This window comes from Wolffia australiana, chromosome 12, assembly GCF_029677425.1.
Source record: "Wolffia australiana isolate 7733 chromosome 12, ASM2967742v1".
Taxonomy (NCBI): Eukaryota; Viridiplantae; Streptophyta; class Magnoliopsida; order Alismatales; family Araceae; genus Wolffia; species Wolffia australiana.
The window spans coordinates 7996179-8003958 of NC_135846.1; the positions used below are offsets into that span (position 1 = coordinate 7996179).

At 40.3% G+C, this 7780-nt stretch overlaps 1 long non-coding RNA gene across 1 annotated transcript; it reads left to right on the top strand.

Annotated features, from left to right (window-relative positions):
* The first annotated feature begins 2502 nt into the window (after positions 1-2502).
* On the top strand, positions 2503-3295 carry LOC144710426 (uncharacterized). Its single transcript, XR_013583287.1, has 2 exons — positions 2503-2720; positions 2877-3295. It is a non-coding gene; the product is annotated as an uncharacterized LOC144710426 (long non-coding RNA).
* The last annotated feature ends 4485 nt before the right edge of the window (positions 3296-7780 follow it).

The window sequence follows — 7780 nt, forward strand, 5'->3', positions numbered from 1 at the left end:
GATCTGTAGTGGATATGGTCCATGATGGATTAAGTTATGTTTTATGTCTTGGCATTTAATTATTTAACCCATGGAATAATATTATAAATTGATTTCCATCAGGAAAATACATTTTTTCGATTAGTGATACGAGGTCATCTATAGGAAAAAAAATCAGGAAGCTCATAATGGCTAAGCTGCAAAGACTAATAAATTAATATAGTTACATATTATGTGTTCTGAATCCATATTATGATTCCAAAAGGACGGTAAATCAGTAAGACATCAAAAACTGTTCTGATAGCTTGATCCCAATTTTCTACCACTCATCTCTGCAAAAGTGACCTTTATTCAAGCTCAAATTTGTTTTCCTTGGAACATCAATTCACGATGTAGATTTCAGATTTCCACCAAATACAAATCACTATTAGTAGGCATGAATGTTTCTCAATGGCCAAACAAAGTGGGTTTATCACCAAGTAGTTGAAAAAGGGGACATGATACTCAAATAAGTACTAAACAATATATCATTTAATCAGAATCAGATGTCCCCGATAATACATGTTGTTCAATAATCCCAAATTCGGTTGTCCTTTTTCCATGTGTCAAATGCCCTCAATGCTGGAATACGGGCTGAGTCAACCCTGTCCGTTCTGCTCTCGCTTTGCTCTGTCTTCTCATGCTTTTGACCCACTCCTGCTGGGTCATTTAGTTAGCTCTGCAACCTGCTAATTCCCTCTGCAACCTATTAGTATGGCTGAACAAGCTCCCAATTGCTGAAGTAAATAGAAAATAGATTTTTAGATTATAGATGCCGACTTTAACAAATGATTTCTTTAAGAAGTAAAAGCAAAAATTATTAGACTTTTTAAAGTCTAGAAACCTCATAAGTTATCATGGAAAATTCCATAATCATTTTGGACTTAATTCCCATGCACAATATTTTCTATATAATTAGCTAATATCATCATAAATATATTAAAGCAACATGTTAATGCAAGAGTAATGTAAAATACATAACAGGTTTCCTAATTTCACCAACTCACATGCATAAAATGATTACAAACAATATGTAAATGTATGTCAAGCTAGGTAAACCGATCGAAATAGCTGATTGTGAGTAGACGTGATCCATGCATTGTGTATTGTCAGATCAATCAACATATGGCTGGTCCCCAAGAAGAAATGAAACTCGAGTGATTGGCCCACTAATACCCTTTACATCCACTTTGTTCCATTCTATGTATCTTTCTGGTGTGTCTCACCCTCTCTCGCCGATTTGTACATGAGCATGAGCTTCCCTTTTCTCAGCTGGCCATCTCCCACTCCGTTGTTCTATTACATGCGTGTCTTTCCCTCAGTGGAAGATGTAAACAAGGCTGCCGGCCATTTCTCTGCGAAGGTGTCAACTGTCAATAGTTGTAACTCCGTTCCTTATCCACCTGTAGGTTTCTGATTAATTTCCTTCTTGGTTTGTCCTTTAATCGAGACCCACATTCTCTCTCCCCCTGAACTACATAGCAATTTCCAATTGTTTCTTTGGTCTTAACTCTATGAAATTATGCAATAATATGAAAGCAGGGTGAGACATTTATTTGGTGGAATACACAATAAACATTGTGAGCTAATTTCTGCCAATGTGCGGAATGAAAATCCATTCTATTCTAATGCATTCTTATGGTTATTTTAATTCATTCAAATGGTTGAAATAATTCATCGATATGGATAATTTTCATTTATTCATATGGTTGATTTAATTAAGTCATCTGTTTTTTTTAATTCACGCATCTGGTAATTTTTAATTCACTTATTGTATTTAATATCATTCACTTATTGTATTTAATATAATTCATTAATTTGATTATTTTAATTCATTCGGTCTTTATATGACCACATAATCCCAAACTGATCTATTTCGTCCAAGGCCTAAGAGTAAAGTCATCTGACGTCACATTTGAATATAAAATATCAAATCTTTAAGGCCATTGACCGCCATAGATGATCATTCTTAAATTCATGCACATGGTTTATTCATCTAGAAGCTATCCCTTTTTCTCCTTCTCAAGCCTTCCATCTCTTTCTATCACTCTCCCTCTCTCCTATTTCGAAATCAAAACGTAGGCAGAATGAGTAGAATAAAAACTAGCAGAAAAACTAGTCTATGTCGGATAAGTCACATGCACGATCAAGATCCTACCATAATGACTCAATGGAAAGTGTAATCAAGAAAGAGATAGAAATCGGAAAATTATCTCAGCGACTTTACAAATTATCTTTTGCCGAAAGATTCAAGAAGAAGTTGCGGAGAAGAAAAACTAGTCTATGTATATGTCGGATAAGTCAAATGCACGATCAAGATCCTACCTTAATGACTCAATGGAAAGTGCGATCAAGAAAGAGATCGAAATTGGAAAATAATTTCAGCGACTTTACAATTTATCCGAAAGATACGACCTTACGATGACACAGCCGGATACTTAATGTTTTTGTGACGCTGTTCGCCATTTGTACAAGATATTACAGCGTTGTCCAGCAACTTATCGGATCTGTAAGAATACATTTATGATCTTAGCGACTTTAGAAGATACGTTTCCCCGCGAGATATAAAGTTTCCGTAACATAAACTCGCGGTAACTGCGTCCGGTACGTTGTGTGAACTGCTATATATACATCATTTTGTCGAGTACTCGAAGTCACCGTATCCGTGGGAGAACACGCCGGCCTCTCATCCAATCATCAGGGTTAGCATCTATTTTTCAAAGAATTTTCACTTACTACAAATTATTTCGCGCTCGTTATCTTCTTTATTTTCTTTGTTTAGATTTGCTTATCCTCCGTCGAGTTGTTGTATATTACTGATTTTAACTAATGTGGATTTTCGTCATTTGCAAATTCAGAGAACCGTCAGAGGAAAGCGTGGATGGCCAGCGGTGGAAAAAGAGAAGAGGAGATACGCGAGGAACAACGGCGCGAAGAGCTGAAAGCTCAACTGGCAATTGAACGCATAAAGCTGGCAAAGGTGCAAAAAGCGTTGAAACTAAAGGAAGATTTTATGGATGCCATGGAGAGAGCAGATCAGAACCCAACTTACGACAACGTGTGCGCTGCGTACCTGGCGGAACGCAAGCTTGAAGAACATCTCGGGAAGTGATTTTCAGATAAATTGGAAAGATGTTATGCGCGAAGTCTCCCTGAAGTTCGTATTTGGAAATAAAGTGGGCTTTGCTTTCGGATGAGTCCGTGAGACAGATAAATGCGTGGCTTCTTCTTTCTTCATGTCGCTTTGAAAGACGAGGATGCTATTTTCATTTCACCTTATCGTTAGTTGTGCCGAGAAACAAATGGGAGAGAGGAGAGAGAGAGAGGAGTGCGATAGAGAGGGAGAGCGAGGAGGGGGGGGACAGAGAGAGAGAAGAGAGAGAGAGTGGGAGAGGAATGAGAGACACAGGGAGAGATGGAGAGGCAGAGAGGGAGGGGAGAGAGAGAAGAAAAGAGGATGGAGAGGGAAGGGAGAGATAGAGGGATAGAGAGATAGATAGAGATGGAGAGATAGATAGAAAGAGAGAGAGACAGAGAGGGGGGGACAGAAAGAAGAGAGAGAGAGAGATAGGGGGGGCAGAGAGAGAGAGAAGGAGAGAGAGGGAGAGAGAGAGGGAGTGAGAGAGACGGAGAGAGGGGGGAGAGAGAGCGAGACAGGGAGAGATAATGTGAGAGAGAGGGAGAGAGAGAGGGAGAGGGGGGGAGAGAGGGAGAGAGAGAGGGAGAGGGGGGGAGAGAGGGAGAGAGAGAGGGAGTGAGAGAGAGGGAGGGAGAGGGGGGAGAGAGAGAGCGAGAGAGGGAGAGAGAGTGTGAGAGAGGGGGAGAGGGGGAGAGAGAGAGCGAGAGAGGGAGAGAGAAAGAGGGAGGGGAGAGAGAGGGAGAGAGAGAGAAAGAGAGATGTAAAAGCTTCTTGAAGCTGGGGTTGGAACATGAACAAGAACAAGCATGGAGATAGAGAAGGAATAGAGAGAGAAGAAGAGAGCGATGAAGAGAGAGATGAAGAGATGAACACACCAAGATAGGTAATTAAGATCCTTCTATTGTCGTCAAATTTTTTGTTAACATTGGTCTGTATTTGTAGTACAGTGCAGTAGTATAATAAAGGAAAACTTTCTGTTTTGATCGTAGCTGTTATAACTGATTATACGGGGTATATTGGAGTCAGTATTAACCATTAATTGTTTCCTATCTACAGTTTAAGCCTAGCCCTCTATCTTTAATCCTATCTATATCTGAACCAAGATTTAATCCTGGACACTAGTACCCTTTAACGAGTGTAAGGTACGTGTAATATTATTACTTGCTAATCTTAGTTAAGTTGCTATTTGTCCTCCTGCTGACTGGGCTGACAGGTAGGTGAGTTGCCTGACTTGTCTTTCTTAATAAGAAGGGGGGGGGGGGGGAAAGAGAGAGAGCGAGAGCGAGAGAGAGCCAGCAAAAGAGAGAGGGAAGGGGAGAGAGAGAGAGGGAGAGAGGGAGCAAGAGAGAGGGAGAGAGGGAGGGAGAGAGGGAGGGAGAGAGGGAGAGAGAGGGAGAGAGGGAGAGAGGGAGAAAGAGGGAGAGAGAGGGAGAGAGGGAGAAAGAGGGAGAGAGAGGGAGAGAGGGAGAGAGGAAGAGAGGGAGAAAGAGAGGGAGAGAGGGAGAAAGAGAGAGAGAGGGAGAGAGGGAGAGAGGGAGAGAGAGAGAGAGAGGGAGAGAGGGAGAGAGGGAGAAAGAGAGAGAGAGAGGGAGAGGGGGAGAGAGAGAGAGAGAGAGAGAGAGAACTAGAGAGAGAGGGAGAGAGAGGGAGAAAGAGAGAGAGAGGGAGAGAGAGCGAGGGAGAGGAAGAGAGAGGGAGAAAGCATGAGAGAGGGTGTGAGAAAGAGTGTGAGCTAAAGAGAGAGGGAGGGAGAGGGAGAAAGAGTGAGAGAGGGAGAGAGAGGGAGAGAGAGGGAGAGAGAGCGAGAGAGAGTGAGAGAGAGGGAGAAAGCATGAGAGAGGGTGTGAGAAAGAGTGTGAGCTAGAGAGAGAGGGAATGACAGGGAGAAAGAGTGAGAGAGGGTGAGAGAGTGTGAGTTAGAGAGAGAGGGAGTGATAGGGAGGAGTGAGAGAGGGAGATAGAAAGTGAGAGAGAGGAAGAGAGAGAGAGAGAAAGAGGGAGAGAGAGAAAGAGGGAGAGAGAGAAGAGAGATAGAGAGTAAGAGAGAGAGGAAGAGAGAGGGAGAAAGAGGGATAGAGAGAAGAGAGAGAGAGATCGAGTGAGAGTAAGATTGGTGTTCCTCCTATGGTCGGACATTTAGGACCGATGACTGATTCGACCAGACCAAACCTGGTGGACCAGTTGGTCGGGTAGGTGTTGGTTCAGGGGTCAAATTGGACTGGAACTGGAAGTAAGTTACTAGATATTTTTTTTACTATTTTTTGTAAAATTTTAAAAAATTATGAATCCAACTCGTCGAAGAGGTTTCTATTGAACTCAGTGGAGCCGCCATATATTTTGCAATATGTGGGCACCCAATTGATCTAAAGGACTTCTTCTTCGAAGACGGAAAAAACCCATTAACAGCAGTTTATCCGATAGTTCTCCATGAAGAAAGGGAGGTGCGGAGGGAGAAAGATCTAGAAAGGAAGATTGAGGGGGGGAAGAATGGAAGGGAGGGGAAGGAGCATTCATAACTGGTGGTTCTAAAGCTTATTATGTGGATAATATACATAACCATCAACATAAATTTTCTACTTTTTTTGACATTGACTAGTCAATCTGACTGGACCAGTACCGGTCTGGGACTGAATAAGAAATGACTGGAACTGAGCAAAACTTTAGGTAAAATTTAGGTATTCGCTAAAAACCCAAACCAGACCGGTACCGTCAAATCCTAGTTCCATCTGACACTTAAAATTTGAAAACTTTAATGTTATTCGCAGAGCACATGAAGAGGATCGCTTTGGCGATGGGGCTGGAGTGAAATTTGTCTTTCAAAAGAATTATGTGATGATTCGCTCACGATAAAGTTAAGAACATGGTATTATTTAGAGGGTAAAGTCCCCATAAACACAATACACAGCATGATAAATTGTAAATCTGAATAAACAATGACACTAAGAATACACACTAATGAAATGTGATTGGTAATCTCAGATAAGCATTCTACATTTCTAAAAAATATGTAGACAGGGGGATGAACGAAGATGATAGAATCATTTTCAATCAGGCAATGGAATAGTGAAATGCTAAAAGTGGATTGCAAAATGGTGAACGAGAAGAGATCCCACGTAGTAGAATGAAGTTTTGTGATCTCATCCCATTACTAGAAAAAGAGAAGTTCATTTGTTACAAGCAGTACATATAATGTGACAAAAAACTATGATATCTGGAGACCAAAAGGAAATAATTTTCAAATTAAAAAGAAAGCTACATATAAAAGCTGAAGCAAGCTTCCACATCTTTATCTCAAATGGTTGTCACATGAATATTGTTGATAAGGGATTGGGGATTTGAACTGATCATTTGAGTGTTCGATCCGATTGAGCCTTCAGATGATTGGATCCAAACCTTAAGCAGACCCCAGGAAAATTCGAATCGGATCCGATCTTCGCATCTGTTTTGGATCAAATTATTCAATTGAACCCAATGCTTGGATAAAAAAATCAGATTTGATTCAATTCAAATGTCCTGTTTGGATTGGATTAGATCGAATACTTGAAATAAATATCAAGACATATTTTCAGGATCTCTTCCCGCCGATCCGATATGTGAGTGACTGCTGATTCAATTTCTGAATTCTTCCATATGCTGAGGTGTGCTCTAGATTGAAACATGATATGTTGGGTGTATTTTAATATTATGATCTATGCATAGTATTCTTGGTCGATTTCTTCACTCTTTCTTTGCATTTTAATATTATGATCTGAGCATAACCACAGGTGTGTTCTTAGTTGATTTCTTCATTCTTCCTCTGCATTCTTCTCTTCTGCAATGATGCATCTACATTATGCATTCAGCTTTTGGATTAAGCTGAGGAGGTGTGCTAAGGCATGTTCTTATTTGAAAAGCTCCTATGTATACACAATCGTCACATTTTTAGCCAGAATCAGATGAAAATAACTTGGTTTTGGGATCCCGAAAATTAGTGTTATTCAACAGATCTAGAATTTGAGTCAGATGAGCTGGCATTGACTAGGGGTAGAAGATTTTTTCAGGGCATTCTTTGTAAGACCCATCTGTTTGCATCATGAAGGTCTCCTGAAGGACCTTCACAAGTCAATTATGACAAAGATCAAGGATGAGTCACAAATTTTGGATGCTGATGATTCTAGTGGTGATCACAATGGTGTTTAGATATATTTAGATTGAATTTGACTGGGTGAAATTTTTTTAACGGAGAAAATGTTTGAGTTAGCCTTGGGAAATCAATTGGCCAGTAGACTGATTTACAAAGGAGATCCTTCACATAAAACTTGAACCTCTTCCCCAGATTTAGGGTCTTGACCCACATAAAATGTCAAAATTTGTTTAGTGGTCAAACACAATAATTTCTGTGGAGGTATCGACCCTCTTTTGTATTGGTGTTTCTTGTTCAACATCAAAGCTCTAAAGATAATCTATATATTTTTAAGAAAACTGAAGGATCATTATACATAATGCCTTATTCTCTAGCCTATATATATACCCATAATTGAGAGAGTGATGGGGAAAAAGTATGTGGAAGGGAGATTTCGCCGTCAGCCATCTCATTATGCCTTCAAACTAGTTTGGTGACCTAGAGATGTAAATGCTCTAAAT